This window comes from Balaenoptera ricei, chromosome 1, assembly GCF_028023285.1.
Source record: "Balaenoptera ricei isolate mBalRic1 chromosome 1, mBalRic1.hap2, whole genome shotgun sequence".
In the NCBI taxonomy this organism is placed as follows: domain Eukaryota; kingdom Metazoa; phylum Chordata; class Mammalia; order Artiodactyla; family Balaenopteridae; genus Balaenoptera; species Balaenoptera ricei.
The window spans coordinates 105,556,916-105,584,263 of NC_082639.1; the positions used below are offsets into that span (position 1 = coordinate 105,556,916).

The window sequence follows — 27,348 nt, forward strand, 5'->3', positions numbered from 1 at the left end:
CAAATGATATCTAAAGGAAAAGAAGTTAAAGACCACGTAAAGAGGAACTGGGTGCGGTTGAGTGGAGGAGAGCTTTATAGATGGAGGGGAAAGCACGTACAAAGGTCCTGAGGTAGAGAAACTGAAAGAATGCTGAGGTGCCTGGAGGACAGGGGTGAGGGTAAGAGTGATGAGAAATGAAGCTGGGAAGGTGCAAGATTAGGGGTCCTGGAAGGCCAAACTAGCAGTTTAATCTTTATCCCATGATCAACTGGAAGCTGTTTAAGGGGTATTATCATAAAGTTTTTTCAGTAAAAGACATGCTTAGATCTATGGTTAGAAAGAGACCTTGGCAGCAGGTGGAGGAGGCTGGACCAGGGACACACTTGGCACAGGGGGAGCCTGTGGGTGGGAGAGTAGGATTAATTAAGTGTGAGATGATGAGGGCCAAGTCCAAGACCATGACAGTGATGAATCATAGCTTCAGAATGGACCAGAAAGGAAGCTAGAGCAGCTACTATAAGTGTCTCATTGTGTGATTGAAGGCTTGAAGGGGAAGGAATTTGAATGACTTGCTCAAAATCACGTGGCTAGTTGGTAGCAGAGGGATTATGGGAAGCAGGATCCAAACTAAATAATAGTCTACTAGTTATCCCACTTTTTTTTTTTTCCTGAAAAAGATAACTTGGGCATGTCAAGAATGGATAATGTCAAAGGATGTGGTTCTCAGACAAGGACATGTAGGACTTGAAACCCAACTGTTCATTGAAACATGTGCTCCTTAAATAGGAGACAGGGTTTCCACCAGATTAAACCTTGAGTAGGAGACTTCTGGATTTTAGGGTTGCTCTTCATGAACTTGCTTTGTCATACTCTCTGCTATTGCAATTATAAAAATAGATGTTAGGTCTAGAAGGGAGTTGGTCTACCGTTTAGTCTGGTATTTTTCAACCATGTGTCACAGCTCAACAGGGTCATGCATACCCTTCAGAGATGAGCTGCCAGTGTTCACTAAGGTGTGAATTCTATTCTTCTATACGTGAGTGGGTTTTATGGCAATGCTATCAACAGAATACTGAACTGAACAGGGCATGTGATCTTGTAAGAAGTGATCACTGAGACCAAGAGCTAAGACTGTGACCTTTACCGGAACACACAGAGTGTTGGGGGTAGGTAGGAGAAGTCAAGACCAGGGCAGTAATTGCTTCTATTAACAGCCACCAGAACTAAAGGGAGACTGTGTGCTTAGAGCCCCCACAGGACAGTGTTACAGGCATTTTGAGACGTTGTTGTAGTGATATGGTGATTATGGTGTCATTAGTGGGATTCGGAGGCTTTTCATTCCTTCAGGTGTGCTGTCAGAACTCCTAGTTTACCTAAGATCCCCCCCAAATTAAGCACCACTCTTCTAGTCCAAGAGAAAGGCAAGGTGATGTCTTGACCCAAACAGAATCAGGACCCAGTTCTCTATTAAAGCTTCTACTGCTAAAACCAACCACACAGAGGCTCTCCCAGTTAGAAGTACAGCAACAACAAATATGAAACTAAAAATACCTAAGATAATGCTTGAAACCTTAAAGTTTAAAAAGAAACTGATGATCTTAATGCCAGGGTTCCAATTGCCAACTTTTCCATCCTCACTTCCCTTTTTCCCTCGCTCTTATTGCTCTGGGATCTGGGATTATACCATCCAATAAAGCGTTAGTACTCAAAGCTTACCTTGAGCCCTATTTTCTACAAATCAGTATCTCTCTTTCTCTCTCTCTCTCTCCTCTCTTTCCCCCTACCCCCCACCACTTCTTTCTGACGGTGAACTATGCCCCTTCCTAGAGAGTTCACTTTAAAGGGTAAACACATATGCATTTTAAATGGTACTAATACATCCCAGTCTGAGAAGGGAGAACATTACCTCTGAGGAGTTCTTAGCTGTATAGACTTCAGTGAGCATGATTAGGTCTTCAATAGAATAAAATCATAGTTCTGATCCTCTTTTTGATGGCTGCTACAATGCTGAACTAAGAAAAGCACAGAGAAAGATAGATATATGGGATGCTTTATTTTTTCAGAAATAGGCTTTTGATACATTTGAAATATTTCTCTGCACTTTTTTTATGGTGAAAACATGCATTCAGTCTTCATTACTATGGGCAATACAGAGAAGCCAAAATCCAAGGTGTCCACGCAAAGCCTCTCAGAGCCTTGGAAGGAGGTCCAGCTCCCTCCTGAACAACATGTTACACACAGACTTGTGCCAGGCACTTTTCTATGTGCTTTATATGCCTTCACTTAATTACTTCTTACAGTGATCCAAGACATAGATATTATTGCTACTCCCACTTTCCAGGTGGGAATCCAAGTTCAGATTGCTTAGCTACCTCCACAGTCACAAGGCCTGTGAAAGAAGCAAAGCCAAGTTTGCCTGATCACAGAGTGCTTGCTCTCTGTGCACTGCACAGAACCGCCTCCCCATCCAGATGTTTCATTCAGGGTGCTGGATAGCTGCCATTCTCAGTCTGTGGATAAGGGACGTAGGTGCTCCCAGGGTGAGTGGTGAAAATGGCCCATGCTACAGGAACAGAAGAAGCAGAGGAAACCCCACCCTGCCCTCAGGTCCCTTGTCTCAGTTTTCCACTCCTCTCCATCCAGCCACCATGCTTATATCCCTCTGTGGCAGATGCTCAAAGTCTAGGTCCTGGAGAAACCTTGGCCACTAACACATCCTCCCCCACAAACTGGTGGGAAGGAGGGGCTCCTGGGGAGCATTTCCTTCCCTTAATGGATCCTGGAAAGCGCAAGGGAGAGGAGGGGAGCCCTCTACCCTGCTCAGCACTAGTTATCCTCTCCCCACCCTGTAACTAGCCTCATTCCCCAGCACACACACCTTCAACCAGAATTTAACCTTCCACCTCCTCATGTTTCAAGTTTTTAGCAGATTACTTCCTCCCATGTTATGTTGACTCTTTAGTTACTGAGGAGAAACATACTCACTCAGCATCTTGGATTCTAAAAAGTTCACAGGCAACTGCTGTCTGCCTTTGGTACTACTGCAGGTGGGCAGCACCCTTCCAGCCCCTTCTCCCCCACCCCTAGGCTGGGTTTCCTAAGCTGTGTTCTCCCTCCTCAGCTCTAACCCCCTCTTGTGGCTCCTGCCTCCTCTTTCTCTCCTCCTCACCCCAACAAAGTGCCAGGCCTGTCCCTCAGAACATTAGAACATCAGCCCTGAGTCATATCCCTGCTATCTCAGAATCGGAATCATCCCGACATAGCCCAACTCCAGCCAGTGTGCCGGAAAATATCACGACTTGCCTCTTCCAGCTGCCCTCCCTGCTGGCGAGGCCCTAGCCCCTCTCTTCTCTTTTCTTCACATTCCCCCCTTCCCTAAAAACCTGCAGAACAGAAAGAAAGCAGATACACAATGATGGAACTTTTAAAAATTCATTCATTTATACAGTTGAAGCTTGAACAACACGGGTTTGAACTGCAAAAGGTCTCCCTCCACAGCCCCCCACCTCCCACCCCACCGACCCCCATCCCCGCCATTCAAACCCGTGTCATTCAAGGGTCAACTGTACACCATCCCTGGTTGCTTGAATCCACAGGGATGCGGAACAGCCTGTCCTAAGGCAGGGGCCCGCAATCGTACAGATGTGAGTGAAATGCCACAAGGCGGTTTGGGACTGCTGGAGATTAATGTGCCAGGCAAGGAGAGGCAGACACACAGACCAGGGGCTGGACCAGGGCCAGGTCATGGAGGGAACGTGTGTCCCGCAATAAGGCATTCAGTCTTCACCCTGTGGTCACCAGGAGCCAAAACAGTTGTTAACTAGTACAGTGACAAGATCTGAAATGCCTTGTAAAAATGGCACTTTTTAGTAGGATAATATGGCTTACATTATTGCCTTTCCCAGGAGAGGTTCGTATTCTAATGAAAGTTAGGACTCAAGCTACATAAATGAAACTCATTAATATTAGAATTCAGGAGTCATAGTACGGGAAGGAGAGGCATTTGGAGAAGATAGATTGAGACCTCGGTCCATAGAAATCACCCTTGGAGAATCCCTCAAAGCTTGATTTCCACATTCCCTACGCCCTGTCTGCCCAGTTCTCCATAACAGGAAGAACTTTAACAGCAGAAATTAAAAACCAAGTCCCCGAGCCCCACGCCCACCCGCAGCCCCCTCCTCCTTTTGTTAGAACGTTCTGTAGAGAGCAGTGACTGAGAGGATCAAAGCAGTTACTTCCTCCCCTTTGATGTGTGGTCAGACAGGCTCTGATGTCAGAGGCGTGTTGCATTTCATTCGACCCGATATTAAGCTTCCTAGAGGTCAGGGCGACCAAGCCGTTTTAACCTGGCTAAAACCAGCTTCGTTTGGCTGGAAATTGCAGTGATCCTCAGCTCCCTTAAGACCCATTAGAAAATTATACAGATAAAGAAATTGGAGTGTAAATATTTTTTCTTGCCCTAAACTGCTTTGCATTATGAGACCTCTCTTGAAGCTCACTTTTCTGCCAAAACAGGCCTGATTCTGCAGTCTGACTTCATATGCCTTCCTCATGCCAAATTTTGGAGCTTCAAGCAGGTATGAAAAGGGGCAAGTTTTGGTTTGAAACACACATCGTTTTCAGCTGAGAGAGCCCTCTCTTTCTCTAAAACAACTTTTGCAACCTCAGCTGATGGCAAGCCCTGGATTTTCCTTGGGCCAAGTTAGGTGAGCTCTGGCTAATGGCCCTAGATTTGCTAGTGCTATTGGAAGAACCAGAGTACAAACTCCAATTAGCTTCTCTCCAGAGAAAATATTTAACCGTAAGTTTTCTCCTGCTTATGAGACAAATGGTTTAAACTGCACAAGCTGCACTTATGCCCCAAAGGAGCATGTTTCTTAGCACACCTTGATTTCAGACTGCATTCAGAATTTGCTATGGGAAACCGCTTTTAATGGAAAAACCAAGACTTTCACGAGTTAGATCTGCTCACTTCCCAGGCCAGATTGAGGACTTGGGCAAATCCCTGGATTCATCTCGCCTCATGACTAAACTCATCCTCTGCAAAATGGGAGACTGGTCCTTAACACCATTCGGTGGGTGTCAGGCTTATACCCTGGCTCTGTCTCTCACATCCAGGTGACCTTGGTGGCTCTCTTAACCAATCTCAGCCCAGACTCCTCACCTATAAAACCTACTCAGAGCACTGTTTGGGGATTGAGGGGACCAAGGTAGCCTTCACTTCCCTACTGAAGATAACCTCTCACTCCTCATCCTCTTTTTCCTCTCTCTCTCTCTCTCTTATCTTCTCTCTACTCACAACAAACTAAAGATGACATACCCATTTGGGCCTTGGATTAAGCTTTTCTCTTTGGCTGGAATGCACTTACCTGACTTCCTTCCTATCCGATCCTATCTTGTCCTATCCTATCCTATCCTCAAAATTCAGCTCTATTTTCTGTTGGAGGGCTTCTCTGAGAGTTAGTAGCTCCCTCTTCTGTGATGCTCCAGAATTTCAAATATATATTATGATGTGATAAGTACTGCACATTTATCTACCTGTTTCAACTAGACTAAGCACTCCTCAAGGCAGGGATCAAGTCTTTTGTGTCTTGCTTTCCTTACGTGGCACTTCTGTTCATAGTAATAGCTACGTTGAGTTTACTTCATGCTAGGCAATGTGCTCCTCATTCATTCAATCATTTGCTCACTCGCCAATGTTTACTGAGTACCTGTAGTAGTCTGTAAAGCCTGTTTTAAAATGCTTACCATATGTGTGTATCCATACATTCCAAAAAGTTTAGCATTTGCAGTTTTGAATGCATAGGATGTTCATGTCCATCTGCCCTCTGTACCAGTTAGTGGGCCTTCATGCATTGGTAAATGCCTTGATCCTCAGCCTTGAACTCTGAAAAGGATTGATAAGGAAAAAAAAAAAAACTGTCTCTATAACACATTATAATGCAAATTAACAATACCAAAATCAGCTTCTAGGGAGAAAGGAAGATTGTCAATGAAAGAACTAGTACCTACTTGACATCAGACTTCTCAACACTGAAAACAAGAAGCCAAAGGGGTAATTAACATCTTCAGAACGTGGAAGGAAGGAGAGAAGTTTGAGCCCCAAATTTTATGGTCTGCGCTGACCTGAAGAGAGTGTCCTGAACTGGGTATGTTCACCTCACTTGTGTGTCTTGAGATGGGTGAGAGGAAGCATGAAAAGTTCAAGCCTGAGTCGGTATTGCAGCAGAAGTTATGAGGAAGAGCAAAGTCTTGTTCCCCCAGACACTCTGTTCCTAGGATGATACATGTGATCTCAGTTCCTTGTTACTACTGTACCAGCTGTGAGACCAGCTAGGTTTGTTATGGTGGCAGCCAACCCCATACTTAATCTGCTGCCCGTAGTTCCACCAATAACTGACTTCACCACTTCCTCTTCCTTCCTAGTGATTGGAGGAGCAATGGCATCTCATGTCCTTCTAACCAATGAGAGAGAGGCCAGGAAACATTTCTAATCACACTCACCAAGTTCTGTAGAAACCATGAAGTTGGCCCAAAGAAACCTGTAGTGGCCAGGTTCCAGGTGTATGCCATCTGGGTGCAGAACCTCAATTTCTGGTTCCTCATTCTTGGCTATACTCTGGTGGTCAGAGGTAATAGCAAGGCAAATGGGGATGATGGTGGAAGAGGATTTGTTCCTGGAGGCTGTAATAATCTGCTGAACAGCAATCAGAACCTTACTTTCAGTTAATGCATATGTGTTCCTTTTGCATCAGGTACCCTTTCGGTTATGAGTAATAAATCTCTTATTTAAGTAATAGATCATTGAGGTTGTTACTTTGACTTTTTTTTTTTTTAAAGATTTATTGATTGATTGACTGATTGATTGCTATGTTGGGTCTTCGTTTCTGTGCTAGGGCTTTCTCTAGCTGCGGCAGGTGGGGGTCACTCTTCATCGCGGTGTGCGGGCCTCTCACTGTCGCGGCCTCTCTTGTTGCAGAGCACAGGCTCCAGACGCGCAGGCTCAGTAGTTGTGGCTCACAGGCCTAGCTGCTCCGCGGCATGTGGGATCCTCCCAGACCAGGGCTCGAACCCACGTCGCCTGCATTAGCAGGCAGACTCCCAACCACTGCGCCACCAGGGAAGCCCTACTTTGACTTTTGACAAACCATCAAGAGGAAAAGTCAACCCACATGGTCTGGAGAGTAAGACATACAGCAAACACGAAGACTAAATGTAAGCATTAGCAGAGAAGAGAGGCTTTGACCAAATGGACGAAGTGTCGACTCTTAGTGGTTAGGCTCTGGGCTAAATGCTGGGGACCAAGACAGACCTAGTCACTTCTCTCAGAGTGTGCTAGAGAATTTCCAAAGATGGCTACCACCAATTTTTTCCACTTTCTATATGTACATACCACTGCTTTATTGATGAGTGTTTATTTTTCCTCCCCTTGAATTTTTGTCTGCATAGACCAGTAGAATGCAGAAGAAGCAATATCCTGGGAACTTCTGAGCTCAGGCTTTGAGAAGGCTTGCCATTTCTACTTTCTTCCTCGTAGAATCTAGCAACTATGCTGTGAGAAGTCCAAGTCCCATAGAGAGGCCACATGTAGGCACTCCCATCAACAGCTCCAGTTGAGATTCTAGCTGACATCCTGCACCAACTATAGCTGTGTGGATACGCGCCCTTAGACATGCCCACCTGGTCCAGGCCCCAGGTGACTGAAACTCCAGTTGACACCATTTAGAGCAGAAGCATCGTCCAGCTGAGGCCAATCATCCTGCAGCATCGTAAGAGTTAATAAAATCACTGCTGTTTTAAACCACTGTGGTTTGGGTGGTTTGTTATGCTGGAGTAGGAAGCTGAAACATAAAGCTTCTAGTTGAGTGGAGAAGGTAACCATTAAATAGGAGATAATAGTAAAAAGTGATGAGTACGCAGGGTACTATGGGAGTATAGAGTATATCCCCAAGTTGAGAGCTTAGGAAGAGTAAGAGTTAACTAATTGAAAAGGAGATTTGAGTGTTCCAGAGAGAGGCAAAGGCATGTGTGAAGGTGAGAAAGAAAGAATGCAGGGCACATCTAAGAAACCGACATAATTTTCATGCAATCTGATCTTGGAGGAGGGCTAAAATGAGAGGAAGGCAGTAGTATTTAGAATTTGGAAATTATCAGAAGGAAGGCCTTTGAAGGATTGTAAACCTGAAGCAACATAAACTAATTTGTGAAAAGTTCCATCTTGACTGCAGTGTAATGTGTGTGAGTACTAACCAATCCAGCCACTTTTATTATACCCATTTTTTTGGTAACTGGATGGGACAATGGAGAGTCTTTGGGGGTGTGAAACTCCCATCAGCACTCTTGGCTGGTTTGGGGCATGTGGTACTTTTGTTCTTGGCCATGGCAGCTCTGGTCCCCAGGCTTGGCTGCCTTCAAGTGAGCAAATGGGTGGGACTGGAACTGATGGTTTCCATATGAGCTGAAAGCCTCTTGGCATGGACTGGTACAACTCCATCTCCAGCATTAAACATTGTTGATCAGTCTGTCCCAACAACCCACCAGAGACGCCTGCTGTCTTTCAGGAAATTCCATGCTTCTGGGCCAAGCCCATTGTTTGAATGCCCCTGAACATCTCCCGAGGAGCTGCTCTCAAGCCTGGCCAGAAGGAGAAATAGATACAGATCCAAAGAGACTGGAAAATTTGGGCAGGAAGCTATAAAATGAGATGCAGCTTGGAAAAATACAGATTGTTACATCTGGGAGAGAAAATAATATATCACCAGCGATCCCTGCACCACCACCACCCCACCCCAACCCCAGCAAATACATAAATAAATGCAAGCCTAGGAGCAGGGGTAGATTATTGTCAAACAAGCAAGGCTCAAACTTCAGTCCCTCAATTGTGCAGAACCCTTCCAAGGCCTTGGGAGAGCCTAGCAATGTGTTCTTCATATGTTTTTGTAAATTTGCAAAGGTAAGCTACTCTTGCATCCTTTTTCTTACATAGGACCCACCCCCCCAATTTTACAAGCTTCATGCTGCACAAAACCCACATCTGCCCTTGGGCAGGCTGAAATGTCCAATGGCAAATCCGTGACAATATTGGTGGTCACTCTGCTAAATAAGAACCTCTCTTCCTAGCTCTTGTAACTCTGTTGGAATAATCCCTTCAAGCCATATACAATGAAGTTAGGCTCAAACCCTTTCAGGGCACCTCTCTGGGCAAGGCTGTGGGCAAATACTGGGTTGGGCTGTGCAGGCAAATCTAGTGCATCACGTGACTCTAAGATGGGTCTTCAGCAAAGTCATGAAATTAAGGAAATACATTCTGATACCACCAGCCTTTCTGGTGGTGAGCTTCTCATGCGGTATTCCTCTCCCTCCCCTTCACCAAGTCTTGCCTTTGGTTTTAGAGCCTGGTGGATTATGTTCACACTGAAGTAGATGTGGCTGATTATTAACCCAAGGTATTTTGGGATGGAGGTCACTGTCTTCCTGTTACTGGGATTCAAATCCTTAAAGTTAAAGAATTATATTCTACCAGTAGAATTAATTTCAGAAATGGCTAGAAGGGACCCATAGGATCTCTGAGAAGCCCCTTAAAACCATGATGGGCTTGAGGGTTAGGCTATCACTCTGTGAGGGTTGACTCCTGGGAGTGTGAGAGGCACCACTTGGAGCACCAGGAAGAAAGCTTGAAATTACTTTTTTGAGATCTCATATACAGTTTTGATTATATTGCACACAGAAGAATATTTTCACCTATTTCCTATGGAGTAAAATTGTCCCCATAGGAGGATGCAGATGATTATCCTGAGGTCCCCATACCACTTAGCCATCTGTCACATGGACCCACGGTACACGTACCCCAGCTGGAGAAGCCCACTTTCACTCATTTATAGTGGAGCTTGCGGGAGCCGCTTTGGCTCAAAAGAAGGCCTCCTCACGGCATGGGACAAAAAGGAATCTCCAGTATCTGGAAGGGTTTCATGCTTTTTATGTCTCCAATTGCATTCCTTCATGGCTGGGCTTCTTAGCCAGTCCTCTAACAGTGCACCGACATCTGGCAGGGCGAGCATCCCCAGGCTGGCTTTGTGAGAGGCACTGTGGAAACACGAGAAAGGGTGTTTGTTGCCAGTGGAGGTGCGCCTGGCTTGGCTGAGCTGAGCTCACCCTTTTGGGGCCCTGTAGGGGCTGCCTTAGCCAGGGAAGTGCTCCTCATTGCCGAAGCCTGGAATCCATGCCTTTACCAGTCATCACAGAAAGAGCCTCCCATCTGGTTATGAGTATCCTTATTCTCTGTGCTCCTTTGTCTGAAGCTTAATGATATCACATTTACTAAACAATAACTTCCAGTTAATGAAGGCAGGCAATGGACTCCTGACACTGAGCAGAAAGGTACCCTGAGTGGGCTTGGTCTTTGACCACTTCCCTGTCCCCTCCACTAGCTATGTCTTTGTCCCCCACAGGAGTTCCCTGGACACAGGGCTTTGATGATTCAGACTTACAGTCACCCCTCCAACCATAGTGAATGTACACTGAGGGTCTCAGACTTGGTGGCTTAGTCCTCTTAGAAATTTGCCAGAAGAAGATTACAGAAAGATGGCAAACTTAACACTAATAAATAAATCTTTAATGATAAACTCTGAAGCACCTACAGAGGAGTTTGTTTCGTTTTGTTTTACAGTGGGCCTTCCCAGCACCCCTCAAATCATCATTCTCCCTATGGAAAAGGCAAGTCCTACCAGGAACCCCTTCAGTGGGCTTTAGGACTTCCTGACAGCAAAATCTGCTCAGGCATTCCAAGCTCCCAGCGTTGCTCAGTTGAATCAGGCTTAATATTTCAGGAGATGGAGAAATGTATTTCCAAAGCCCAGAAGGGATCCCTTGGGCCAAGTTCTACTCCTTCAAGATGCAGTCATTGCTGCAATGACTAGAGCTTGTAAAGATACCCATGAATTTCCACACACTGCCTGCCCACACCTCCTAGGCTCAGTGCTGGACGAGGAGATCCCCAGCCAGAGAGGCCTCTGCCGAAGGACCTCTGGGGTCCTTGGTGATGGATGCCCTTGATCTCCTAGGAAACCAGCCCCTGGAGTCCCCCAAAAAAACAAAAGTCCGTGCCAATCTGAGACATTTGTTGGTAAGATGCCTCATCCGTCTATTCCTTGACTTATTACTGGCCACCCAGCTTTTGAGGCCACTGAATTCTCTGATTTCTTCCCACTTTTTTCTCTAATTCTGTTCTTGTCCCCTCTATACACACAATACCTCCACCATACCGTCCTTCCTCCCATCTAGTCATGTCTCAAACTTCCTGCTTTATTTCCCAGGTGCTCCTTTCAGGCCTAGCTCACTTGGGAAATGCTCACCCTGCTTTTGTGCGGGATCCTATGCAGCCCTGCCCGCAAGTAGTCCAGCCCCACGGCATTTCCCCCTCCCTTGGTTGGCAGTGGAAAGCTGGGCTCAAATAGTGGGTCCAGCATGTTCAAGGTCCCTGCAGAGGATTAGGGAAAAAATTTCAATAATTGCAAATGAATTCAAATTATGGGGAAAGCACCAGCTGTGGTTTCAGATCAGACAAATAACAATGCCAAAGGGGAGAATAAGAGGGTGACACTGAGAATATTTACCTATTTATTTTTATTTTTTTAAATTAATTAATTAATTTATTTATTTATTTTTGCTGCATTGGGTCTTCGTTGCTGTGCACGGGCTTTCTCTACTTGCGGCCAGCGGGGGCTACTCTTCTTTGCGATGCGCGGGCTTCTCATTGCGGTGGCTTCTCTTGTTGTGGAGCACGGGGTCTAGGCACATGGGCTTCAGTAGTTGAGGCACGCGGGCTCAGTAGTTGTGGCTCACGGGCTCTAGAGCGCAGGCTCAGTAGTTGTGGCGCATGGGCTTAGTTGCTCCGCAGCATGTGGGATCTTCCTGGACCAGGGCTCAAACCCGTGTCCCCTGCATTGGCAGACAGATTCTTAACCACTGTGCCACCAGGGAAGCCCTATTTACCTATTTCTATGGTCATCCTTTAACTTTAGCTAAATGACTGTGATTTGTGGCTCCATTATCCTGGCTGGTTACTGTGAGGAGCCAAGAATAAAGCAGTTAATTTCCCTGTAAGCTTGGCTCTAAATACAAGAGAGCCTCTCAGCACATCAGGGCCATCTGTGTTATGGGGTCACTGCTCCCTGTAACAGCCTCTGGCAGGAAACAAAAAACGCTTGTATACTGGCTGTGTTCCCTTGCCCTGGACTCCATCCTGTTTGGGTGGGCCTCCCTTGATTGGCATACATGTGAAGGCATCTGTCTGTTTCCTTCATCCTAGTTTAGGCTGAAACTGAGTTTTTCCAAAATCTGTTATGTATTTAGGGTGTGCCATGCCCTGAATACTGGGTTTCAGTGCTATTTGAGTAACTTGTACAATTAATTACACTTTATATACGGGCAATTAGGGCTTGAGTTGGCATGAAGCGTATATATTGGGCAAGAATAGCATGCAGATGCTACGTTAAGAACTAAATGAATAGCTAACATTTGTGTAGTGTGCTGTCGTTTGCAAAGCACTTTCACGTGCGTTATCGCTTTTGGCCCTCACGATGACCCCCTTGAGGTAGGCAGCAGAGTGAAAAACATTGTTACTCCCATTTTACAAATGATAGATATGGGACTCAGAAGAGTTAAAAGTGGCACAGTCAGAACTTGAGATTGCAAATCCACTAAAGAATTTGCAGGCTGAAAAATATGAGACTTTAGCTCCAAGAGTTCTTTAGTTACTTTGTTTGAAATTCTCTGTCATTAGCCTGCATTGACTTTTTATTTAACATCTTTATTGAGGTATAATTGACACACAATAAACTGCACATATTTAAAGTGTACAACTTGATACGTTTTGACATATGCGTATACCCATGAAATCAGCACTATAATTGAGATAATGAACTTATTCATCACCCCCCAAAAGTTTCCTTGGGCTTCATTGTAACCGTTCCTTCTCACTCCTCCCGACCACTCCCAGGCAACCACTGATCTGCTTTCTGTCACAATCCATTAGTTTGCATTTGTTAGGAATTTTATATAAATAGAATCATACAGAATGCACTTTTTTTTAATTTGGCTTCTTTCATTTGGCATAAGATTCATTCATGTTGTAGTATATATATGTTTTTTTCTTTTCTTTTTTTTCCTGCAAAGGATTCTATTCTATGGTTACACCACAGTTTGTTTATCCATTCATCTGCTGGTAAGTATTCAGGTTGTTTACAGCAGTGGTGGGCTACTACAAATAAAGCTCCTATGAACATTCATGTACAACTCTTTATCTAGACAAATGTCTTCATTTCTCCTGGGCCAATATGTAAGAGTAGAATGTTTACATTATATGCTAGGTGTATGTTTAACCATCTGTGAAACTCCCAAATTTGTTTCCAAAGAGGATGGGCCATATTACATCCCACCAGCAATGTAAGAGTGTTCAAGTTCCTCTCCATCCTTTCCAGCATTGGTAGGATCAGTCTTTTTATTTCCTCAATCTGATAGGTATGTAGTAATATCTCATTTGGGGTTTAATTTGTATTTCCTTAAGGACTAACAACGTTGAACATCTTTTCACGTGCTTATTTGCCATCTAAATATCTTCTTTGGCAAAGTATCTATTAACACCTTTTGCCCACTTTTTAATTGTGTTGGTTGTTTTCTTATTGTTAAATTTTGAGAGTTCTTTCTAAATACTAGATACAAGTCGTTTTCAGATTTGTGCTTTGCAAATAGTTGCAGTCTGTGACTTAGCTTTTCATTCTCTTAATAGGGTCTAAAATTTTTATATTAAGTCTAATTCATCAATTTATCCTTTTATGGATTGTTCTTTTGGTATTATATCTGAGAAATCTTTACCTAACCCAAGGTAACAAAGGGTTTCTCCTATGATTTTATAGTTTTAGGATTTACATTTAGGTCCATGATCCATTTTGAGTTAAATTTTTATGTGGTGAGAGGTTCATTTTTTGTGTATTGGTCTACTGTGTCTGCCCTTGTACCTCTATCAAAATCAGTTATCCGTACGTGTATACTTCTATTTCCAGACTCTCTGTTCTATTCCATTAATCCATTTGTTTGTTTTCATGTCAATACCACATTGTCTTGATTACTGTGATGGTTACTTTTACATGCCAGTTTGGCTAGGCTATAGTAGCCAGTTATATAAGCAAACCCTAATCTAGATGTCGCTGTGAAGGTTTTTTTTTTTCTGGGGGTTTTTTTAGATTCTTTTTGTGAAGGTATTTTGTAGTTGTGGTTAACATCTACAATCATTTGACTTTAAGTAAAGGAGACTACCCTCAGTAATGTGGGTGGATCTCATCCAATCATTTGAAAGGTCTGAAGAGCAAAAACTGAGGTTTCCTGGATAGGAAATTCTGCCTCAAGACTTAATATTAACTCCTGCCCAAATTGCCATCCTGCCCTATAGATTTCATACTTGCGGTCCCCACAATCATGTGAGCTAATTCCTTAAAATATATATATCAGTCAGTGTTCTCTCCTGTATAAATCTATCTATATATCTATATATAGGTATGTCCCCCTATTGGTTTTGTTTCCCTAGAGAACCCTGACTGACACAATTACTGTAGCTTTATAGTAAATCTTTCAATCAAATAATTTTAATTCTCCAACTTTGTTCTTCTTTTTCCAAGTCTCTTAGTCTCTTCATATAGTAAAGCAAAGAAAGAAAAGATGACATTCTGCTGAGTGTTCAGGAGGGATGTCCAAAAAGAAATGGTCTGACTTGGATCATAAAGTTGGGAGGTTTTCTACAAATAAACCTAGTAAGATGGGTGTTATTCCCTTTCAAGAGAAGGAAACTGCTTGAAGCAAGCCCTCAAAAGAATAACTTCTCCAAAACACTCTGGAAATTGGAGTTATCCAGTATGGCTAGAGGGTAAATGATATAAAGGAAGAAAGGGCAATATGTTTGAAAACATATCTTGGGTTAGTACCCTTTCATTTGCAGATGAAGAAACGAATTCAAACTGGCTTCTGGCTTCCATATAGAAAGGACTTTGTTAATACAAATAACTGAACAAGGTTTACAGCTTCAGGCATGACTGGTTCCAGAAAGCTCATTCACTTTCTTCCCCCCACACCACACCCACTGTCATCCCTGCTTTTTTTCTTTGTAGTTCCAGTCACAGCCAGGGCTTCTCCATTAGGTGTACCCTGACAGCTACAGGCTTATATTACCTGTATAACTTACAGTTAAACAAAAACTATCCCAGAAGTGAGTCTCATTAGACTAAGTGAAGTTACATATCTACACCAGAACCAGAAACTGTGTTTTAGGATACACTGACTTGCTAGACCTGGGTCATGTGACCATCGTTGATGGGGGAGAAATGTAAGGTGGAGGACAGAGATGGATGTCAGTGGAATTACCACAACCTTCTCAACTTCCTCTCTCAGTGACAAGTTTTTGCAACTTTGGCATTTGTTTTTTTCATTTCATCCTTAAGACCTTCTATTGACTGCTGCTTTCTACATTGCTTCTTTCCTTTAAAAAAAAAAAAAGTCTGAACTCCCACTTCTTTCCCCTGAAGTATCTGTACCACAATGTGTGTTTCACCACATTGTGTTGTCCCTGGTTGTCAGTTCTCTCCAGTTTATTGCTGTCACCACTGGAGTCTGCAACAGCTTTCAATTTGGCTCCTTTGTGAATCTCATTAATATGCAGTTATCACCTCTCTCAAGACCATTAACAGACATTAACAAAAACGAAATCTAATAATGAAGTCTGAAGATTCTGTGGCAGTAACTCTTTCACAGGAAACTAGAGAACTTGACAGGGGAGGAATTTGGGTAAGAAAATGGAAAGGGCCTCCTTTCCCAGCACACAGAGTTTTCATTAATCCCAAAAGGAGACATTGAGGGGAAAATGAAAGAACCACAGTGTAAGGATAGAGAGATAGAAAAATATATCCAGCATCTGTTCCTGTAAATTTAGGGTAAAAATTACAGCCATGAGTAGCTGCAAGGTTTAGAGTCTGAGGTTACAAACTATGGTTTAAATGAGAACCCAATGAGCAAGGCTAAATGGGAGCAGTTGACAAAAAATTTTAGCTCTTCTCCACATTCTGAAATATTCACTCTTTGGTCTTAGAGGTGTGTCAAGCTGCTTTTTTCTGGGTTGGTGGTTCAGTTTTAGCCTGAGTGTCACTCAGAGTATGATATCCTTACCATTGCTGAAAAATATAAGCTTCTTCTGTTGACCTACAGTTGGAATTGTTTTATGAGTTGGAGCTTATCCTGTTCTAGTCACTGTCGATCTTGACTGATCTTCATAATCTTCAAATCCATTGATTCATGTGTATTATCCTCTCTCGTCTGGACTACCACAGCAGCTTGCTAGCTAGCTGGCCTCCTTACTTCCATCCTGTGCTCCACTGCCCATTAAACACGCAATCCCTTCACCTTACCAAAGTCAGCGGGAACCTCTCCAAAACACAAATGAGATATCACCTTGATTTTTTCATAAGTGAATAAACTGAAGTGCATAGAGGAGGCATGTAGTACGGCAGACACTGTCACCAGTGCCCTGCTTTGTGTATATGGTAAGAAAGTAAAAAGCAAAAACCACTGAATGGATTAAGGATATGACCCTTTGAATGTAGTTTGGTCATGTGCCTACTTCTGTCCATTGAGCTTCCGGGGGGAGTCATGTAAGTTACTTCTAGGCTGGAGCATTTATGACCCAGGGTAAGAGCCTCCCATGTTTCGGGAGTGGTGACAGAGCCTCCATCAGCTGGTTTTCTACGGGATTACAATGAGCAGAGCTTCCCTGCCAATCTGCATTGAACGTATAAGAGTAACCACAACCTTGTTGTTTCAAACCACTAAAATTCTAGGGTTATTGTTTACCAAAGCATAGCCTAGACTATTATGACTGATATAGATGTTAGAGCTGGAAGAAGGGTGATATTGTAACAACAACAATAAAAAAACCCTCCAATGCGACCCCCAAAATATGTGACATTGGCTAATTTATAGACCAGGTGGTAGGTGGTAAGAAAACTGTTGTTGGAGGCTGGGAAGTTGACAATCCATGTTATTTAATGGGAAAGCATTTGATAAAACTGTCACCTTCAGTCATTTTGGAGGCATATCTTGCACCTAATTAATTTCAGATCCATGAGAAGAGGTTGGAAAACAGAATATTGTAATGTGCACTGGTTTTAGTTGGCAATATGTAGCAAGGTGCTAGAGAAGACTTAAAAATTCAGGGACTAGAAGGGTTGCAAAATCAACTGCTTCTCAATTCTTAACCATAAAAGATAAGAATAAGAAAGGCTGTGATCAACAAAGGCTAATTAAAATTCAGCCTTATGGGGAGGATCAAATTGAAGGTATAGTCATTATACACAGTTGTTAAAACCTCTGAATGGAGTAGAGTGTCTTAAAGATTCAGTGAAGGGTGAGGTACTCAGTAAATAAAAAATAAAGATGTGACACTTAAGTCTAGAGATAGACATGGGAGTGAGAAAGAAAAGAGCAAATATGGAAGCCATCTTTCAGAAAGGACTGAGCGTGTGGTTAGCAGCACATAAAGCTAACTGAAATCCAATATATGGGGAGTTTCAGGCCAGTGAGTTTTTGAGAGTTAAACATCAAGGAATCATGGGCTTTGACTAAAAAGATGGTGACTGTTAAGACCTGGGCTTCTAATCATCTAGGGCAGGAAGTAGACTGGGATAAATTCTCAGTTCCCTAAGAAATCATATTCCCTAATGCCTATTTTAGATGTAGTCAGAGGGATAAAAGAAGAACATCCCATAGTGTGGATACAGAAGGGATAGAGAAAAATGGATGGGGGAGCTCTTTCAACCTGATCAATCAAAGATTAATCAAAGTATATTTCCACTCCAAGCAGGGGGCCTCAAAAGGTTAACCCAGTAGGGTTCAGAATTTTTGCAGGCCAGTATTTGCTGTGTGTCTCCATTCTTCCTTTTTTCCTGAATGCGGTGTTTATTGAGGTTACCAAGCCCCTAGTTTATCACTGTGAATTGAGGAATGGGGACAGATCACTTGGCTTTTTAGTTCATACCTCTTGAGATAAAAAGATGCCACATCCAGACCTGACATAAAAATTAAAATGTAAGATACCATGAGGAAGGGACTTCTATGCTTCATTCAGAGATCCTAGACTTTGAATTTAATACCTGACTTGGGATATTTCAGCTGTCTCCTTGGGGAGGGGATGATTATGTTCCGCCATATTAAGAAGGCAACACTAATTTTGGAGACTGAAGCCAGACGCTAGCAGGTGTTTCTACTGCTGGCCAATACTCAGCTCACCTTTCCTTTGGAGACATAGAACATTGTACTTCTTCACACCCTTGAAGCTAGACATGGCCATATGATATGCCCTGACCAATGAATTGTGTCCAGAACAACTGTGAGCCAGAGTATTTAGATGACAGTACAAAACCCTCTGACTCAGCTCCTTGCCAACTGAGATGACTGTGGATAACTTGAGACATCTTATGCCACGTAGAGGAAGGAGGCTGCAAAAACCTGGGTCCCTGAGTGACTAGAATGAGCAGAGGTTTTCTGCCAACCTGATCTGGACATGCAGTGTGAGTGAGAAATACCCTTTTGTTTCAAGCCACTGAAATTTTAGAGCTGCTTGTTATGTAACATAACCTTTCCTATTCTGAAGGATACATTTACCTTTCACAAAGGCAGAAAGAAGCGGTGGAACTAAGATGTAAATTCAGTTCTGTCTGGCTCAGAGTTCAAAGCTTGGCCACTACCTCACTGTCAGCTGCAAGGGGATTACTAAAGCCAAACCTTGAACTAGGGCTGATGAGTAAAATTCAGCACTGTATAGCTTCCATAAAATTAAAGCATGAAGATGTTGATAAAACATAATGGGGGAGGGGGAGGACAGAGAGGGAGCCTAATATGATTGATCAGACAGTTGGGGAATGAAATTATAACACTTTACCTGGATTAGCTTATTTTCCTCATGTGAAGAAGACGTAAGTTGGACATACTTAAAAGAGATTCACTCAGGGAATTGCATGAGAATTAGCTATAGAAGTAAGCATTAATTTATTATGTTCTACACAGAAGGTTCTACAGCAAACTCTGAGTGTCAAGCAGCTGTTTGTGTATAGTGAGGGGTAGGATGGAGGTTGGGGGTAAGGGGGCCAGGATGACAAGTGGGAAGGAAGGAATTGATAATAGTTTGAATAGGTGAGTGAACCAACTTTAATATCTCTATTTAATCTTAGACAGAAATTGCTAAAAGGACTATAACAGTTGAAGTTCGAGCTAGGAATTTTAGCTATTATACAATAATCAAGAAATACATTTAGATATTTGTAGAATTTGTGTACTTTTATATTTTCCTTGAAAGTATAATATGTTTGATTCTTACCTTGTTTACTTAATGTTATCTGTTTTAATAAACTTTTTCCCCCATCACTATAACAAAGGAACTTTGTAATTATAAATCTCTGTAGGAGGTTGAGCCTAATGTTGTAGTCTGGAATTCCAGAGGTTGGTAAATCTTGATGAGACACGTTATTACTTTACTGACATCTCGTGGCCATGTAGCTTAATTGCAGGAATATTTTTTAGTGTGGCAAGTGAAATGTGAAGTTTGATCTCCAAATCATGTCTGCAATTGCTTTCTAATTTCCTTATTCTTCTATTTATTACTTTCTTTGCCATATTTAATATCATTTTCTCTAGCCCATCTTTCTCTTTTTCCCTTTTTCTCAGATTCAGCATTCATTTATGATCAATAATACATAACCTATATACCCAAGGTACCCAGCACATTTCTGAAGGGAAAAGTCAGAGAAAACACTGAGCCTGCCAGAGTCCTGTATCCAGGATTTCAGAGCTTCCCAAACACATGTAGTAAGAGATCTACCAGAACTTCCATTCATTCATTTATCTAACATTTACACAGGTCCCACCGTGTCCAGGTATGATATGAGGTGCTGAGAATTTTGAGACAGAAACTGCAGTACTTGCCCTCATGGACTTTACTACCTTATAGGGAATAAAATTAATAATTTCAATATAGTAGGAGAGGGTAATCATATATCACTCTGGAGCATCCCAAATGCTCAAACCCTACCCTTGCAGACATTTTTAATCACTTTCATCTGAGCATGAAGCTCTTAGGAACAGCCCATGTGTACATTACACAGAGAAACCCATCCTAGACCTGCCTCTTTTCTCTCAGTTTAGGTATACTCAATACAGGGTTTAAAAAATAATGTATGTAAGGTTCTTAGGTCAGTACCTGGAATTCAGGAAGCACTTGAAATGTTAGCTGATGCCATTCCTCCATTTGTGTACTCACTAGACTCTATGCCAGGCACCATACTGAGAGCTGGGGATACTTAAATTAAAAGACAGCCCCTGGCTTTAAGGAGTTTATGAGACTAGTGGAGGGAATCAATATGAAATGAAATAAATAATTTCAACGCATGTGGTCATTGTCAGATTAGCAGATAGGAGTAGGAGAGGGAGGACTAAGTTAGTCTGGGGAACCATGCATAGCTAACCTTTGAACTGAACTATCAAATATAAACTAGATTTGCCCAGGATACCAAGAAGCAGGGAATTCTATTAGAAGGCACAGTATGAGCAAAAACATGAGGTGCAAGAGCACATGACCTATTCAGGGAACTACTAGTAATTTAGGATTACACATGCATAAGGTGCAAGGAGAGAGAAGTTGGGACAAGGCTAGAAAGGTAACAAGACCCACACCAGGAAAGGCCTTGCAGGACATACCAAAGAAATTAGAATTTGTATGGTAGACCAGGAGTGGTTCAGACTGGTGGCCTGAGGACTTCACAGCTAAGAGATGTTTTGTTTGGTTTGCACAGAGATTTGAAAAGCCACATACCTAGGCAGGTCACAGTGCAAACAGCTGAGTGTGTATTGTTTTACCAATGGTCCATACCCTGAGTTTGTGTTGCCTGTAGGTGTCTGTGTTGAAAGCCCAGTTCAACCTGATGGATGATAGAAAACCACTGGAGAGTTTTGAGCAGGGGCATAGCATGATTATATTTGTTTCTCCCTAGTGGTAACATGGTACATGAGATAGGAGAACTAAGAATTAGTGATAGAGACCAGTAAGGGACTGTTAGAATAGTCCAGGTGTGAGAGCCTGAACATGGGCAGCAGCAGAGGGCATGCACAATAGATTGATTTAAGAATGAGAAGAACTGGCAGGACCTGGTAAGTAATTGTTTGTTTGGTTAGTTGGTGCTTTGGTAGTGAGTGGTGGGCAGTGAACAAGAGGGAGGAGCCTAGAATGACTCCCAGGTTTTTAGCTGGGGCAGTTGAGTAGGTGGTAGATGGAGGTACCATTCCTAGAGAGAGGTCCCACAGGATGTGAGGGCAGGTGAGGGAACAAGGTCATGTGTTAGGTCTGGACACGTAGCGTTTAAGGATTATGGTGGACATTCTGGCAAGGATGGTAGTTGGGATGGATCACAGACCAGTAACAAGTTATGGAGTTGAAATTGGAAGTGGAAAGGTTCTCAGGCACCAAATCCACACATCTTACAACTCACAGAGAAAGGTCCTCAAGCTTGGAGTCAGGATAAAAATCTACTAGCTCTCTCATGGCTGCTCCAAAGAGTTATAAAAAGAACAATAGTGGTAACAATAGTAACTGTAATATAGTAGTTGTCTCTGATGAAATTCTAATTATGTGTGAGGGCCTGAATTGTTTCATTTATTCCTCGTAACAACCTTACATAATAGTGTGCTTATTGTCTCCATTTCACAGATGTGAAAACTGAGGTGTAGAGAAGTTAAATAGCTGGCCCAGGTCACATGGTGAGTGAAGGAGTGGAGCTGGAACCTGTCTTCAGAGTTCCATGCTGGTTACCACTCCATTATTCTGGCAACTTAAGCAGGCAATGTAATACGAGGGATACCAGGGAGGTTGACTTCTTTTGATACATTTCCACCCTTTCCCCCAATCTGCACAAGTGCCTGAAATTTTAATTTTAGAGATGTATTTCTTACGGTCTAGCTGGTTTATGATGAAAATTTTCTTAAATCTCTTTATTCAGGATGAAAAACCTCTGGGAGTTGAAGATCTGGTGTGAATTTACAGAGGTTCTCAGCCTGACTGCATTTTAGAATCGCCCTGGGTTGGTGGGGGCGGGGGGATGTTAATTGGTCTGCGAAATCCCCCCTAACACACAGATATACGCCATATATATACATATATATATATATAGTTTTAAACAGTGATTCAAATTTGCAACCGGGGTTAAGAACAAATGGAAATTCAGTAAGATGTAAATTCTCAGTGAAATGCAAATCAGAGACTCTGGGCATGGGCCCCAACAATCTGTGCTTTCTCAAGCCTCCCGGGTGACTCTGGTCAGTCCTTTGGTGGAGTTTAAAGAAGAAAGACTAAAACAGGTACAGGGAGAGGATCCAGCCTTGGGCACTGGAGGGGGAAGGGAAGATGCTGAAAGGGGAACCTGCCAAAAGCCAAACTTCTGTACAGTTTGGAAAGTTTGATCTGTCCCTCCCCACGTGTGGACTTCCTGATGTGTCCGTTCACCCCAGAGGGTCTTGGGCAGAGTTGATTCTGCTTCTCCCAGGAGTATTTGTGGGGAGGTGACAGCAGCCCGCTGGAGAGAAAGGCCAGAGCCTCTTGCCTCCCTGAAGCACCTACTAAGAAACGTGCAGTTCAATGCATGGCCAGAAGGTGGCTCCACACTCGGTCCCTCCCTTCAGCCTTTCTGGGAGTCAGGAGTCTAAGGATCCAGGGTGATGCAGAGACTGTGGGAGTGGGACTCAGGAGATCTGTGGGTTGGAAGGCTAGGTTAACCAGAACTTGTTTGTTTTTTTTTTTTTTTTTCCATAGTTTTGAGGGAGAGGAAACAGATACCACTTGCTGGGAGAGTTATGTGAAGGGAGGATGCCTCCTCATCCCCGGTGAGCTAAATGGAACCATACTGGGCCCTCCCCATGCCGCACAGGAGAGATGCTTTGCAAGGGAGTGAAATGTTTTATTGAAGAAACTCCAAGGAGGGAGGAAAGAAGCCCAAGCAAGGGGAAGCCTGACAGGTGGGCAGATGGAAACAGCCCCTTTCGTGCATGTGGCTAGAAGCTGGAAGTCCGGCCCTCGGAAGGCTTAGCAGCTGTCCACAGATCCGGGATGCCTTTCATCTGCCTCCTCTTGGCTTTGGACTGATGGGAACTGAGAAATCCACAGCCATCCTGTGAGAAATGGAAATGGGGGCCCACTTTCAGGCTCCACTCAGCTGATAGCAAATGGGACAGAGCCCCTGGAGTCTGCAAACTGGGGCCTTCTATTCAATTTTGCCACTTCTGTAAAATGAGGATAAAAGAGATCTCTTTTCCTGAGTGGTTGTGAAGATTGAGGGAAATTATGTATGGGAATTGCCTGGCATGTAACAGGTACTCAACAAATGTCTCTTCCATGCTCCTCTTTCCCAGAAGTTCTCAACAGCTATATAGTCAAAATATCATGGACTAGTCATTTATTCCTTAGGTCAGTTTTCTCAAGAGAAAAAACAAAAAGGAAGTAATGAGACCCTCTTCTCCTGGGACAATAGGAAACCACAAATGTGAGCTCCCAATTAAATCCAAGGATTATTAGTTAGCAATAACTGTACTTTGGATAAACTTCTCAAGTGCTGGTATTGCTACTACACAAGGATATTAATGAATAATAGGTAAACATATCTTTTCGTTTGACAGTTTACAAAGCTTGAGGGCCATTTCAGTGATCATGGCTTGTACTTTTACAGGTCTTATCTTACCCAGTTAGATAGTCATCAACTAAAAATTTATTAAGCATGTTAAATAATATTGCGAGATATAGATGGACTCCTTGAGTTGCCACCATTACTTTTAGAATACATCTAGGGGCTATGGGAACACAGCCCTTTCCCACATAGTTCTAGAGCCACCATGTTTTCTACAACAATAATCTGGTTAAATATTCCCTCCACAGAAACATGTGTATTGAAATGTTCTCCAGACCCCTCTTGATCGCCAAATGTAGAGGAAGCGTCAGTCTTTATGCCACTGCTGCTCTGGCCGCATTTGTCACCCTGGACCTCCTTGCAGACCCTTGGTGTGAGTGAGGCTATTGGCTCCTAGCTCTTATCTCTTTTAATGTCACTTTTCAGCTCCTCCTTGGCCTCCACTCCTCCTGCACCTTTCACTCCTAGGAGGTTTCACCCTTCACCACTCTCTTTTCACTCTATGGGCTCCACCTTAATTGACACCATCTTTTCTCTCCTGGATGTCCTCACCTCTCATACTCTGATGCCTGATACAGCAGAGACAGTAATGCTCACCACAAACAATATTTGTTCCTTTACATTTCCCAGCCCCTGCATTTAGGTGGGGCCATGAAACCATCTCTGGCAGTGATATGTGAGCAGATATGATGTATGTCACTTCCAGCTCAGGGGGTAGAAGGCCATGCGTGATTCTTTAGTCTCTCTCTTCTCTTGCCAAGGTGACTGAGGAGGACTTGTGTTCTAGATGCTGAAGTTACAAGATGATACAACTTTGTCAACTTGGGTCCCTGGGTGATGATGTAGAACACAGCCCCTGAACAACACATATTTGACATGTAGTATGATTGAGAAATAAACTTTTCTTTTTGTCTGAAGCCACTGAGATTTGGGGATTGTTTGTTACTGTGACATAACCTATTCTAGCCTGACTTCCAAGTCTAACACTTAGCCAAATGTTGACACACTGTAGTTGATAAATTATTTTTGTTTGTTTGTTTTTGTTGTTGTTTTTTTAAAGATTTATTGATTGATTGATTGATTGATTGCTATGCTGGGTCTTCGTTTCTGTGCTAGGGCTTTTTCTAGCTGTGGCAAGTGGGGGCCACTCTTCATCGCGGTGCGCGGGCCTCTCACTATCGCGGCCTCTTTTGTTGCGGAGCACAGGCTCCAGACGCGCAGGCTCAGTAGTTGTGGTTCATGGGCCCAGTTGCTCCACGGCATGTGGGATCCTCCCAGACCAGGGCTCGAACCCGTGTCCCCTGCATTAGCAGGCAGATTCTCAACCCCTGCGCCACCAGGGAAGCCCCCGATAAATTATTTTTTAACAAATCAAATGAATCTCTCTAGCCCAGACTGCTTCCCACTGTTTCATGTTTATTCTTTCCAGTCTGCTGCTGGACAAATCCGCTTCTCTGAATTGCCCCTCTTCCAGCACTCCAAACCCCTGCTGGCAGTGCCATAGCTTCTCCAGTCACTGAATCAAGAAACACAGGTATCAACCGAGACATTTCCAGTGGCAGCCACTCCACTTCAATCTAATCACTAAATGCACCTAAAAATACCTCCTAAATATCTCTTCAGTCTCTTCATCAGCTCTATTTATTTAAATATTTATTTATTATATTATTTATTTATTTATTTTGGCTGTGCCAGGTCTTAGTTGCAGCATGTGGACTTCTTAGTTGTGGCATGTGAACTCTTAGTTGTGGCATGCATGCGGGATCTAGTTCCCCAACCAGGGATCGAACCCGGGCCCCCTGCATTGGGAGCATGGAGTCTTACCCACTGGACCACCAGGGAAGTCCCTTCGTCAGCTCTATTGTGACTTCCCTAGTTACAGAGCTCGTAATCTCTTGTCTGGAGTAGTGGAATCGAATCTTGAACACTCTTCCTACCTCCTGCCCTGCCCTCTACCCATCAAATCCAGCCTCCCTACTCTAGGCAGAGTGAATATCAAAATTATAAACCTAACTCTGCTTAAGACCATTTACGGCTCTCTGTCATTTACAGGATGGGGTGCAAGCTTCTTGACTTGTCAGAGAGGCTTCCTGGCACACATGACCTGGATCTTACTTGCACTTTTAGCCTCATACCTTGCCTCTCCCCCACTGTCTTTTCCATGTAATACTACTGGATTACTTGTAGCGCCACCCGCATTATGTGGTCTCCCGCCTCCTCTCCCAGCTCTGCCTGGCTGGATCCTATGAATTCTCGAAGACTCACCCAGGCATCACCTCTACCAAGTCCCCAACCCTTGCCTGCCCCCACCCGCCGCGTTTCCACAGCACTCAGTTTATATTTTCATCACGGTGGTAGTGGTTCCATTGCAGTCCATAGATGTGAAGATGAACACGCTCTACCTTATGGCAAGGATAGGCCCAAAGATCTTTCTTTGACTCCGTCAGGACGTGTTTCATTTGGACATTACTGGGTTCTAGATCTCTGTCTGGTAGGGTCTCAGAAAAATACACCCGAGGAGTATTCAGTATATAGACTTCCTTCTTTCCATCCTTCCTTTCTTCCTTCTTTCCTTTCCTTTTTCCTTCCCTCTTTCCATCCCTTCCTTGTTCCTTCTGGCTTAGGGGTCAGAAAGACTGGGTTCAAATCCAAGCTCCACCACTTATTAGCTGTGTGACCCTAGAAAAGCTTCATAACTTCTCTGAGCCTTATTTTTCTCATATGGAGAATGGGATAGTCATATTCCCCATAGAGATATTCATCTCACTGGATTAAGAATTAAATATATGGAGATATTAAATATGTACAATAATGCCTGATACAAGGTAAGCATTCAAATAAATATTTGCTAGTATTATTACTTTCTTTGACCTGTTCAATGAATAACTAAATAATAATCAACATTTAATAGCAATTCCTAACCTTGGAATCTAAGTTAAGCCGACTGGTCTTTTGGATTTGGGCCCAAACCCCCTATTCACGTGCCCAAATCCCGCTGTCTAGATGCTGCAACCAACATTCCATACCAGAGTTTCAGTCATTTGACTTAAGACTTGTTCTCTCTTAAAGCACAAATACCACATAAAGTCTTATCAATCATTTATAATGCCCTTATTGAAGTAGTCCCAGACAACCCCAGCTGGAGATAATAATAACTCATATTTGTATGGCACTTTGCAATTTACAAAGCACTCTCACATACTCTTGTTCTTTTGATCCTCAGAACAGTGCTGTGGGGTAGGAGGTACAGACATGATTAGCATTGTTACCATTTTAGAGAGGAGAATACTGAGACTCACTGAATTTGGGGCCCCAGGTTCCCACAGCTGGCCCGACACAGACCTGGGGCTCACTTTCAGGTTTTGTAGTTCCTGGTCCAAGCTCCTCCCACTCTGTCATGCTCATATAACCTCTGAAACCCGCTAGCAGCAGTATGGGGCTTAGACACCCTACATGCCTAATACAGAGCTGTGGAGGCTGGCAACTTATGCTTTTGTGTTAATGAGTTTAGAGACTTGGGGAATGTCGGGGACTTTTGAGATGACCTGTTCAAGAAGCCAGGACTGGAATCAGATTTACTGAGTTCATACTCAGCTGTATCACTAAC

The 27,348-nt window shown here is 43.3% G+C and overlaps 1 long non-coding RNA gene across 1 annotated transcript in view; it reads left to right on the plus strand.

Annotated features, from left to right (window-relative positions):
- The window catches only part of LOC132369327 (uncharacterized), a 148,547-nt gene extending 123,907 nt beyond the window's left edge, over positions 1 to 24,640 (plus strand). The window contains exon 4 of the long non-coding RNA XR_009504331.1: positions 22,874 to 24,640. This is a non-coding gene — a long non-coding RNA (uncharacterized LOC132369327). The remainder of the gene's footprint in view (positions 1 to 22,873) is intronic.
- The last annotated feature ends 2,708 nt before the right edge of the window (positions 24,641 to 27,348 follow it).